This window comes from Tiliqua scincoides, chromosome 8 (genome assembly GCF_035046505.1).
Source record: "Tiliqua scincoides isolate rTilSci1 chromosome 8, rTilSci1.hap2, whole genome shotgun sequence".
Taxonomy (NCBI): domain Eukaryota; kingdom Metazoa; phylum Chordata; class Lepidosauria; order Squamata; family Scincidae; genus Tiliqua; species Tiliqua scincoides.
This window is the reverse complement of record NC_089828.1, coordinates 54438682-54451600: the sequence shown is the minus strand read 5'-3', so window position 1 is coordinate 54451600 and position 12919 is coordinate 54438682. Positions and strand designations below refer to the sequence as shown.

Below are 12919 nucleotides of genomic sequence, written 5' to 3'. Positions count from 1 at the left end.
TCTTGTTGCTGCATGCTAATGAGACCACAGCACAGAGATTTTCCCGTATTTTCCATCCTGTGGTGGGAGTGTTGAGGAAAAGGAACCTCGCGCTCGCAGCCCGGTGGCAGCCGCACGAAACAGTTGCCATGTCAACCCTAGCTTTCGTTCCCTAGGCAACGCCATGGAGTCTTCACACATGCCGAATGTGAAATGCAGAATCGGCACCTCCTTGCCGCTGTGCTGTGTTCGGCAGCTGCGCCCCATTGCGCTTGGCGATTCGGCAGGCTGGCGCTGGATGTGGTCTTTCTGGGGCGATACCCCCTTCTGTTAACCCCAATCTGTCGTGCTGGCGGTGGCCCCATTTTCACTTACGTGTGTCTTCCACATCTGTGATTGTGCTGTGTAAACTCAGAAAGGAATACTAGTTTTGGAAATGGGAGACAAGTTTCTAGTCCAGTTCGAGGCTGGTGAAACCTCGGAATGTGGTGTTTGGGGAGGGGAAGAGGGGAGCCCTTGTTGTTCATGGTCAGCAATTGAGTCTTGCAGATATTTGATTTCATTATGATTTATATAATAGATTTGTATCCCACTTTTCTAAAAATTCAGAACACCTTATCAGATTAATACCGTACATAGAATTTCAAATTATTGTGGAAGGAGCAAAGAGGTTTTAAATTTTAACCAAAAAAGTGCATACTGCAGAGAGGGAGGGAAAGCATTACAAAATAAAAGCAGCTTCAGTTTTTTCTTCAACTGCAAGTTAGGGGGGTATTCTGCTTTCTCTAGGGGGAAAGTACCACTGCTTAGGGCCACCATGGAAAAGATCTCATCCCTGGTGCCCGCCAAACTTAATTATATTACGGTGACCCAAAAAGCAGGGTCCGTGGCAGATCTCAAGGGCCAGGGAGACTGAACAAGGAGTAGGCATGGTTCGCTTAAGACAACTGGAGTGGACTGGACTTGGCACTCGAGAAACCCCCTCCAGAAACATGCAAATAATGTTGGTTTGCCATGTGCCGGCGGTGGAACCGAACAGAAGCTGTAATTTTCAGGATGCTAGAGCTCGGCATAAGCTACCAAGCTCTGTGCAGCCTGCCCTGTTTGGTGTGCATGGAAGCCATTGTGTGCATGGTGGACTGAGCTAGTAGAATCTCAAGGTGGAAGAATTGACTGTATGATTTCAAACGGCCAGTGGGAAAAATAATTTTTAGAGCATTTTTCTGCCCAAAATTAAATCTCCCTGCAAGCACACAGCTAGTATGTCAGGATCTCATCCAGCCCTCTGCTAATTTTCTGCCTGCAGGGAATCTCTTGTTGCAAGCTAGCACGTTAGGGAGAGGATATTTCTTCTTGAGGCACTAATTTTCTATAGCCTGGAATGTCCCCTGCCCCAGTGTTAAATACGAACCAACCGCCCCCCCCAAATTTGGAGTCTGAGATGATACAGCCCACAATTCTATCACCTCAATTTGTTCTCACTTCATACATGCTCTTACCATGTGTGTTGTACATAGCTACTATAATGTTTACAGGCAGATTATTCCAGCTTCCTTTTCGCTTTTATTTATTTATTTTTAAATAAGGTCTTTTTTAAAAAAAATCTCCCCAATGCAAATTGCACAGCCAAGCACCATTCCGGAGGCGAGGCACAGAGAGAATGCCCCCAGAGGTTTTGTTGTCTCACCCAGACGGGAGAACAAGCAACTTAATTACAGTCGGCTGTAAAAATTGGGAAAAATATTTGTACAGTGACAAATGGAGGCCTGTATTTACCAAAGTAGCGGCAGGCAGGCAAGCCTGGCCCAGCTGCTAGCTTGGCTGTTTTAAATGAGTGTTTTAAAAAGAAAACAGCAGAATGTTCATCGTTTTGTTTTGTTTTTTCTGCTGTTAATGTCATGAAACTCCGCACATAGAATGTAGAACCAATGTAGAAACTCCACGCATAGAATGTAGAACCAATGGCTAACCCTAATTCCAGGGCATCCCCATGTTGTATTGCTTGGATTGAGTTGTGATGACCGGATTAAAATGGGGGTGCTAGTCCTCATTGTTCCCTCATTGTTGGCCACTGCTAACCAGTTCTCGGCACCGTGCCCTGTCTGTAATCCTGTCTGCATCATCATCTTACTTAGTCGGTGACTTTTCAATCCTTTTTCATCTCATGGCACACTGACAAGGTGCTAAAATTGTCAAGGCACACCAACGGTTTTTTGAGGATGTATTTTATCGTTTAAAAACTGAGTATTAAAGATTGTGTTTAAAGTTCAAGAACTGGAACTTTAACCTTTAAGAACATAAGAAGAGCCTCGCTGGATCAGGCCAAAGGCCCATCTAGTCCAGCTTCCTATATCTCACAGCGGCCCACCAGGTGCCTTGCGGACAAGACAACTACATCCTGGTGCCCTCCCTTGGATCCGGCATTCTGAGGTAGCCTACATAAACATCATGGCTTTAAACCGGGGATAGACTTTTCCTCCAGAAACTTGTCTAGTCCCCTTTTAAAGGCATCTAGGCCAGATGCCATCGCCACATCCTGGTGGCAAGGAATTCCACAGACTAATTACATGCTGGGTAAAGAAATTCTTTTGTCCGTTCTAACTCTCCCAACACTCAATTTTAGTGAACGCCCTTGGTTCTGGTGTTGCCCCCCTGGTTCTTCATTGTGTTGGTGAGGGTTTCAGTTTCACTTCTATTTCTGATTTCTGTTGGTTCATCTTCTTCTGCAACAGTTAATTCTGTTGACTTGCACGCATGTAACACTGGGGATCGCTCACCCAGGCCAAGGAAGATATGCTAAGTGACGGAAAATACTCATCAGTGTTGAAAATACTTTTCAGCATCTTCCGGTTGCGTCCAGGAGGTTTTCTGAAGCCTGTAAGGGCTGCGCGCAGCCCATCTGGCCTCAGGACACCTCCAGTCATGATGGTAAGGCTCTTCTGGTTGCGTCCGGAGATGTTCTGATGGTACCCCCTCCACGGATTCCATTATCCGTGGGTTTCAGTATCCGGGGGGGGGGTCTGGGAATGGACCATCCATGGATACCAAGGTCCAACTGTACACCTGCTAATAAATGCTCCAGTTGAAAATCACTGGTTTAAGAGTTTCAAAAGCGAATATTGTTGGAGACTCATTCTTTTGATTGTGGTATGCCCACTGTGTGTATGTGCACTTGCTCATAGACCTTCCCGATATTCAGACACACTCGCTTCTCAACTTTTCCCTTCCACTTTTATTGATGGGTGACCACAGTGGAGCTTCTGGAAGGAGCAACCCAGGGTTTAGAGTTGGCTGCAAACAATGGCATCCTCATGATGTCCATCCTGCAGAAACTATGCGTCTTCTGCCTACCACAATCCCCCAGTGTTGCCACGCCACCTCTGGTCAGTACTCTCTGGCATTACTAGTGCGCAGCTTGCTAAATGTATGGGCATCCGATGGCATTCAGTACAATTTCTAGGGGATGCCCTGATTGCTCTCTGTGCCTCTATGAGTGGCTCACAGACTAGAATATAAGAGATGCTCGCAATAAGAGTTGCAGACAGGCTTCATTGGCACAATTCAACCTACAGCTTGTCTGATTCCGCCTGTGCTGTGTCTATATAAAGGCAGTCTCTTCCTGGCTTTCCCTAGCTGTGGGTCCTTCCTGACCCCAAAGTGGTTTCTGTGCAGTTTTGTCTCTGGAATCCCAGCAGGCCTCCATGAAACCACTTTTGAGGTCTTTCTTTGGAAACCTCCACTTGCAAATGTGAAAAAGACAGCCCTTTCACACAGGCTTTCTTCTGCCAAGAGAGCATGTAATGTGGTTTGGGTGTCGTCACCCCCCCCTTTTCTCTTCAGCCTAGAAAAGAGACTCCTGAGGGGGGACATGATTGAGACATACAAAATTATGCAGGGGATGGACAGAGTGGATAGGGAGATGCTCTTTACACTCTCACATAACACCAGAACCAGGGGACAGCCGCTAAAATTGAGTGTTGGGAGAGTTAGAACAGACAAAAGAAAATATTTCTTTACTCAGCGTGTGGTTGGTCTGTGGAACTCTTTGCCACAGGATGTGGTGATGGCATCTGGCCTGGACGCCTTTAAAAGGGGATTGGACAAGTTTCTGGAGGAAAAATCCATTACAGGTTACAAGCCATGATGTGTATGCGCAACCTCCTGATTTTAGAAATGGGCTATGTCAGATGCAAGGGAGGGCACCAGGATGCAGGTCTCTTGTTATCTGGTGTGCTCCTTGGAGCATTTGGTGGGCCGCTGTGAGATACAGGAAGCCGGACTAGATGGGCCTATGGCCCGATCCAGTGGGGCTGTTCTTATGTTCTTAACTACAATTCCCAGGAAGCCTTGCAGGTCTCTTGTTATCTGGTGTGCTCCCTGGGGCATTTGGTGGGCCGCTGTGAGATACAGGAAGCTGGACTAGATGGGCCTATGGCCTGACCCAGTGGGGCTGTTCTTATGTTCTTAACTACAATTCCCAGGAAGCCTTGCAGGTCTCTTGTTATCTGGTGTGCTCCCTGGGGCGTTTGGTGGGCCGCTGTGAGATGCAGGAAGCTGGACTAGATGGGCTTATGGCCTGATCCAGCGGCGCTGTTCTTAACTACAATTCCCAGGAAGCCTTGCAGGTCTCTTGTTATCTGGTGTGCTCCCTGGGGCATTTGGTGGGCCGCTGTGAGATACAGGAAGCTGGACTAGATGGGCCTGTGGCCTGATCCAGTGGGGCTGTTCTTATGTTCTTAAACTACAATTCCCAGGAGGCCTTGCAGGTCTCTTGTTATCTGGTGTGCTCCTTGGGGCATTTGGTGGGCCGCTGTGAGATACAGGAAGCCGGACTAGATGGGCCTATGGCCTGATCCAGCGGGGCTGTTCTTATGTTCTTAGAGCCACCTGCAATCGTGATGCCAGTCATTCGTGTTAGGTCTGGCTGCGATGGGGGGGGGGGCATCTTCCAGTGCAAAAATGCAGTGGCAGTCTTGAATTTAGAGGTGTGGCTAGCACAATGAAGGCCTCATCTCCTGGCGCGGCGGCGAGCATGTAGGTGCGCAGTTGCCATAGCAACTGATCCCTGGAGGTAGGCCTGCCTGGTTTCAACTAAAAAGTGCCACTGTGTGTACTTCTGGCAAGGACGTAATGGGGAAGGCGTTGCACTTTATTTTTGCCCATGAAACCTTGTATTTAGGAAACACGCTGGGGTGCATGCGTGCGCGTGCATCTCTGTGTGTGTGTGTGTGTGTGTGTGTGTTGGCATTCAGATCAACAGAAGTCTCTGAGCATTAAATGTTCCTTTAGGTGCTATTTGAGCGGGTGTGCCTCACTCACTCCCATTGACTGTTCAAACCTGCCAAAAATGAGAGTACGTCCCCCACTTCTTCCTTAAAAGGTGTTCGGTGAGGATGGAACCCAAATGTGACCTGAGATGGTCAGCCTGTGTCTGGACTGTACCACTTCAAGTTCCTGCATTCCGGGCAGAAGGTACCAATCCAATCCTTTGGCCTGGAAAGAAAAAAGGCTGAAGCTCGGTGGCAGTGGCGATGCTGGGGGGTGGTACAAGCTGCACTGGGTAACACGCACGGGTGTGTGTGTGTGACACCACTACTGGTCAAAAAATTTTTAAATTTTTGTATTTTCAAATGATGCGCAATTTCACGCAGAATGCAATGAAACAAACCACACTGAAATATCTCTATTCTATCAAAAGTTGTAGCCAAAGTACTGGGGGAAGCAATGGTGTGTTGCCCTGCTCACTGCATGGGAGGAAGTCCATCATAGGGGTGACACACTGGCCTCTCGCACCAGGTGATGCAAACTCTAGTGACACTGCTGCTCGGTGGTCGTCACCTCCATTTTGTGTGGGCAGTCCCCATTTCAGTTCCTGCTGCATCTCCAGGTCTTGCAGAGAAACAGTCCTATAAAAACCCTGGAGAGCTTCTTTCCTGGTCTACACGACTGAACGTCAAACTCATTTCATACAAAGGGCCAAAGTTAGCATTCGTGATTCCTGCTGAGGGCCGCAAGTGACATCGTTAAGCAGAAAGTGACATCACTCAGCGGATGATTCCTACATAGAAACTTATTAGCTCCAAATTTTGCACATTTTCTCTTCTGGAGATCTTGTTCATAGTTTCAAGATATGAGAAAGCCCCATTATCAAACTGGAAGAGCCCAATTACAATGGGGACTGGATAAATTGCTTCGGGGGGGGGGGCATATTTGGCCCATAGGCCTTAAGCTTTACATCCCTGGTGTAGACAATACTGTGCTAGATGGACCTATGGTCTCACTTGGTCTTTGGCAGCTGCCTTGCTAGGCTAGCTTTCTGTGTGCAGGGGTGTGTGTGTTGTGTTTAAAAATATGCTATCATTTGAGCCCCCACTTGTAGTCTGTCATGGCACTGTACAAATACAGGTTTGCCATAAGCTTTAAGCCCTAATGGGATATATCTCCGAGTTTTGTTTAGTTTGGGGGCTTTGTAGTCACCCTGAGCGCTTTCCAGGAACGAGAGTAGAAAATCTGAAACCAGTAGCATTACATGGATGCCCTTTGATGGGAAATCCTTGATCAAAGCCTTGGACCCAGACAGAGTCCTGTATAGCTCCTAATTTCTTCTCTGTGCAGTTTAGACGTCACACCAGACTACGGTTAGCGCTACATTGACGCATTGTGGTTTGCGATTGAGAGCAACTGAGAATTAGACCCATTTCTTCCCAGCCCACAGATGAACGTATTTGATCCTCAATGCGTATATGCGACATTGGACACAAATGGCTTAAATGGGCTTTGTCAACTACGGTTGACATATCTAACGTATCTATGCAACAAACCATAGTTAACAGCTACGGGCGCTCTCTTGGAGGACCTCTGTCCCACTGAGTCAGGAGCTCTCAGGAGACTGAAAATGAACACACAAAAAATCAATCGGTTATACTTGGTACTTTGCTTCTATAGCGTAAACCATGCCTTGGGTTCTGTACTGTGAGTAGTATGACCCTGGTTTGCTGTAATGTTTGAACTGAGCGCTTGGAGGTGGGTGGTCCAAACAGATGGGGCTTTGCCCCCTTCTCTAGACTGGAAACTAGATTGTATCTCTGAGTGACACAAGTCTGTGGGCACAGGAGGCAGAAAGATTTGTGGACTGCCAGGTATGAACTATGCCATGCCCCCCAATTGTTCATGTTCATGCAACCCATACCTTCCATGACATTATTTACCCAGTCACCAAACCCTCCTTGTTTTTCTTTTTCTCTCCAGACTGTCCCCACAATTGGTCTATGTGCCCCCCACTTTAGAGCCCACACCATATGAGGTGTATTTTTAAGACACCCCCCCCCCAAATTAGCTCTTTTGCATTTTATATTCGCATTTCAACCTAGGAGCCTGCATCTGGCTTGTGGTGGAGCTCACCTGTACAGTGGAATGGGTGCCTCATCACCTTGTCCTATCTAGACTGTCCACCTTGCTTGCCTTATCGTTTTGTAGGGGAAAAAATTGTTTTTTCTGTCGCTCTGACGGGAAGTAGGGAGCGCTGCCAAGGAGCGGTGTGTTTGCAGATGATGTCATGAAGCCAGATTCTCTCCACATGATGCTTGCTCTGCAAAATGAATGCCTTGGGTCATTGCATGGAAGTGTGGGCTGTAACAGTATGGAAAATATTGTATCTCTCTCTCTCTCATGACAGAGAGAGAGAGAGAGAGAGAGAGAACAAACATATATGTTACCCTGCACATGCCCAATCTCGCCTGATCTTGGAAGCTAAGCAGGGTCAGGCCTGGTTAGTACTTGGATGGGAGACCGCCTGGGAATACCGGGTGCTGTAGGCTTATACCATAGTCTGTCGAGACTGAAGGTTGCCAACCATAGAGTTAGCATCTATACTAGTAATTAAATAGGATGTGAACAATCTGGATCCAGGAGAGGGCGACTAGAATGGGGACCATGCTGGAGACCATGTGCTACGAGGACCAGTTGTGAAGGAGTTGGGCATGTTTAGTTTGGGGAAGAGATGGTTAAGGGGTGACATAACTACTGAATCTATAAATATCAGAGGGGCTGTCACGTGGGAGAGGGAGCTGGTTTGTTTTTGGTTGCTTGGGAAGGCATGACCAGGACAGATGGTTCTGCATTACAAGAAGGGAGATTTCGATTAAATGTTAGGAAGGACTTCCCAAAAGTCTGAATTGTTTGGCAGGGGAACAGCCTGCCTTGGAAGCTGGTAGATTTCTCCTGTCATTGGAGGTCTCTGTGCTGAAATAATAATTCAAATATTGAATTGCTGCTACCTATATAATTTTTTTTTAAACATACGTAGTTGCATGTAACAGTAAAAGTTACTACTTTTGCATAGTGCTTTCAGGTTTGAAGTGCTTCCCCTGTATTGTCTTTATAACAATGCTGTTAGCAAGTTTTATTATCCCCATGATATGTTGCAGATGGGAAGCGTGAGACTGAGTGACTTGCCTAAGGCTACCTAGTGAGTTTGTGGCAGAGGCAAGATTTGAACCAAGCAAATCCTGGACCTTACAGTTCAGTCTCTTATCTGTCCGTCCGTCCTCTTCTTCCAAGGGGCTTGAGCATGTACATGAATCTGTTCCCCACCCCTCCTATCCTCACCGAAGCCTTGGGAGATAGGTTTGGCTGAGAGACGGTGACTGGCCACCACCATCCAGGGAGCTTTGTGGCTGGGCCTTGCTGTGGGCCCAGTAGCATCAATCTTCTTTCTCCTTCTCCCCTCCCCAAAACAAACCTTTAAAAGCCCAACCTCTGATCCCTTCCAACTTGTCAGACCCAATAAAACCCCAACAGAAAACATTGCACAGGTGGAATGAGTACGTGCAGCTGAGTGGGACACCCCAGTCCTATCTGTGCCTGGTGGAATCCTCAAAGCTGCTGCCCTGAGGAAGTCCTTTCCCACCTCCTCCATCCTCTCCAAGGAAAAACAAACATTTAAGTCTGGAACACCCCCCGCCCACCTTACCGCAAGAACTGTCAGGGAATATTATCTTATATTCCCCCCCCCCCCCCCAAAAAAAAAACTTAGTAGACTGGCTTAATCTTTATCCTGGTTACAAGCGCCTGAAACCTCCTTATCAGAGTCTTAACTATTCTTTCCCTCTCCTGGTCATTTATATCGGTCTGACAAACAGAGAAAGTGGGTCAGAGGCAGAAAAAGTTGGCAGGGGGAATCCTCCCATGGTCACATTCCCAGGCCTGGACTGTGGTTGGTACGGAGGTCTTTTGAACCAGCAATGTGTATAGGAAGCGTTGCGTTAATCCTAGAGGCTTTAAATGCACTTAAGTGTTCTGTGCTGTCCCCTTGCAAGCACTTTTGGGTGATATTCCAGGCAATTGCTAGAAACTGGGATGGAGGAGGAGGAAGGAAGGGTGCAGAGTCCAGTGGGTGGGAAGCACATGGATGTTAGTGATAAGACAGTAAGGAGAAGCAGAGGAACAGTTAAAGCATTGCAACACAAAGGGAGTTTACAAGCAGCATTGCGCACTTGTACACATGACGTGCGTTTGTTCCTGAGCACTTTCAGCTTCAAGAGCCCTGGCCTGCAGACTCGAAGACTTAACACCACCCCAAAATAGGCAATCATCCTGGACCATTTCTTGGAGAGGTTTCCCAATGTGCATTGCCCGGTCATGCGTCATGTGCCTGCAAACACCAAGGCGCACCGTGACCTGCTAGTTGAACTAACCTTTCATTAGAAAGGAGGAATATTTAACCCCCGATCTTGTAATGAGTTCCAGGCCCAGGAGTTGCAAAGTTTCTCCACCCCACGTCCACCCACACACTCTTGGCAGCCTTCCCCAGTCATGTTGACGGAGACTCTGCTCTGTGCACATGGCTCAGCTCCCATCTATGAAATAAATAGGCAGTGGGTACGTGTCCTTTTCTGTGCTTTTGTTTCTCCTGGACCCGGGAGAATCCCCTCTGGCTCAGATCAAAGGTCTACCACCCAGGTAGAATGCATCCTCATTCCTGCAGCAGCCTACCAGACGCCTGCGGGGAAACCCAAAAAGTAGGCATGACGGAAGTAGGGGTGAACGAGGGCAAGGGCAAGGGAACCCTCCCTCGCCCTCGTTCACCCCCCTGCCGGGTTCAAACCCAGATTTTCGCTCCTCCATTTGGGTGTGTACGCGTCTGTGTAGCTTCAACAATGCATAATGCCTCCTGCAATGGGGCAGGTCCAGACTTTAGAATAAAACACATGCTTTGCATGCATTAAGAAGCACCACTCGGGGAAATGTAAGACATGGACAACCCTGGACTGGGTGAACACATGGTCTGGCTCAATATAAGGCCACCTTATGTTAATATCTAGGAGGAGCCATTGTTTCCTAGGAGGGCGCATGTTTTGCAACGTCAGCCTTGGGCAGCATTTCTAATGAAGGACTGGGGAAGAGAGCCATGCGTGAAACCCTGGAGAGGTACTTTGAGTCAGTCATGATCTAGACAAGCCAATGATCTGACTCAGTTGAAGGTAGCTTCATATGCTCATGTCTGTATTTAGGAAGGGCCATAGATGGCTCACTCATCCCAGAATGAACCCTGGGAGATCTTCACTTTTTGGCACGCTTGGAGAAGACCTATTGCGGTTCTTCAACACCGGGACAAAACCCCGCTTGGTGGGGGTGTGTTGCGTGCATCCTGGCAGGGGCATCTCATTGCTCTATCTTGGATGTGGGTGGGGGAACCACAGTCTTGCTGGCCGTTATCTGATGTGAGAGTCAGGTTTGGGACTCAGCCATGGAGCTTCCCGGGTTACCTTGGGCAAGCTTTTTCTTGTGCTCGAAAACCACACACTGGAGCTCTGTCTGCCAGCTTGAGCTTCCTATCGCCGTTGGAACCTCCCGTTGTGGTCTCGCTGCCAGGCAGTGGGTGCTGCGCGTACCACCGGTGGTATGTGTACCACCGGTTGAAAACCCCTGGTCTACGCCACACTGTGTCTCAGTTGAGCAGTTTTGTAGTTATGTAGAGCAGCAATTGCGATACAAGGACATCTGCAAGAGGGATCCGAAGGCCTTAGGAGTGGGCCTCAACAGGTGGGAAGCCCTGGCCTCTGAGCGGCCTGCTTGGAGGCAGGCTGTGCAGCATGGCCTTTCCCAGTTTGAAGAGACACTTGGCCAACAGTCTGAGGCAAAGAGGCAAAGAAGGAAGGCCCATAGTCAGGGAGACAGACCAGGGACAGACTGCATTTGCTCCCGGTGTGGAAGGGATTGTCACTCCCGAATTGGCCTTTTCAGCCACACTAGACGCTGTGCCAGAACCACCTTTCAGAGCGCGATACCAGAGTCTTTTGAGACTGAAGGTTGCCAACAACAACAGAGCAGCAATGCTGCCGCTGCCCGGAACGACTCCAGTGGCAAGTGGGAGGGGCCAGGTACATGGCACATTGTGGCGCCTGAAATGCTCATCACACCCCCAACCCCTGTAGCTATACTACTGCAGCCGAGGATTTCAGAATAAGGACAGCCCTAAGCAAGTGATGAATGACTTGGTCCCCAAGGCTCTCCTTTGCTGAGTGGGTTTGGGTTGGGGAGGGAGAAACGGGTGTGCATTTTTCCTCTCGGGGTGTTTCGAGCCCCCTCCCTCATAAATGTGAATGTTTCCAGGCTCTCCTCTTTCTTCCCTTCACATAATAACCCATCAAGGAAATGTGGCGGCAGCCGCCCAAAGGCTGCGTGCAAACAGAGCGCACGGTCAATGTTATGTCTGTAAGTTATGCAGGATCGAAATCCTGCATAACTGATTGGCCCAGACTTATGACGACGAAGGTGGGATGCTCTTTCTCCATGCTGAACAATGCTAGAACCTAGAGCTGATTCACCACTGGGGAACTGTCGCCCCAGACAAAGAAAGAAGACCAGCTTCCATACGTCTGTTGAGCTGCCACCATGACCACCCAAGGTCACATTGGGGAATTTGATCCAGCGGCCCCAGGACACTATGGGACACTATAGCCCCCAGGAGCTATGGGACACTTACGCAGAAAGTCTTGAGTTCTTCCTGGAGGCCATCGCAGTTAAAGATGCCGCCCTAAAGCAGGCCACCTTGCTCAGCGTCTGTGGCTCTGCCACTTTTGAAATTGCCCAGAATCTTGTGGCACCAGCAGAATTGAGCGATACCAGTTATATCGTGGGCCTCCTGCAGAATCATGTCTCGCCCCAGCCGTCCTGTATTGCACGCCGCCATGCCTTCTACAAGCGAGATCAGGCTGCCAGTGAGTCTGTTCCAGCTTACGTGTCTGTGCTTCGTCATCTTGCACGAAGATGTGAATTCCGAGACCTGGAAGAAATGCTTCTCTGCAGGTTTGTATGTGGCCTCCGGGACGAAAGGATTCAGAGAAAGCTCTTTGCGAAAGGAGAGCTGACCTTTCAAGAGGCTGTCAAGGAGGTGCTGGCGTTTGAAAAAGCAGAAGATGCAGCAAGGGAGATTCGTGCCTCTCGCAGCCCAGCCACAACTCGAAAAGCCGAGGCAGTCCACCGTGAGGACACGGCCACAGACTGTTTGGAAGAAGGGAGGATACTACGAATTAATCGAGGTATGTCAAGACGCAATGATCACCAGGAACAACAAGCACCTAGACCCACAGTCCAGCAGGCCTCCGATGTCTCCAGCCAGCTGTGGGGAACCACATGAAAGTCAGAGTTGCCGGTTCCGTGATGTGACTTGTCGGGCCTGCGGAAAGAGGGGCCATATTGCCCACGCTTGTCGCAGTAAGCCTTCTCAGGCTTGGAGCCAGAAAGTTCTCCAGGGGTCTGTCAGCCAGGAAGAGATCTACACTACTTCAGTACACCCCATCCAGAGCGTCCGGTTGCCAACCAAGGAAAAGATACAGGTGACAGGAGAAATTCAAGGCTCTCCCTGCGTAATGGAAGTGGACTCCGGATCAGCGCTCTCTATTATTTCTACAGAGACTTTTCGGCACATTTGCCCTAG

General features: G+C 48.8%; 1 protein-coding gene and 1 pseudogene across 1 annotated transcript in view; both read left to right on the top strand.

Annotated features, from left to right (window-relative positions):
* MNT (MAX network transcriptional repressor) overlaps positions 1 to 12919 on the top strand; it is a 64073-nt gene that overhangs the window by 38921 nt on the left and 12233 nt on the right. The window lies entirely within an intron of this gene.
* LOC136659548 (5S ribosomal RNA) lies at positions 7678 to 7796 on the top strand (annotated as a pseudogene).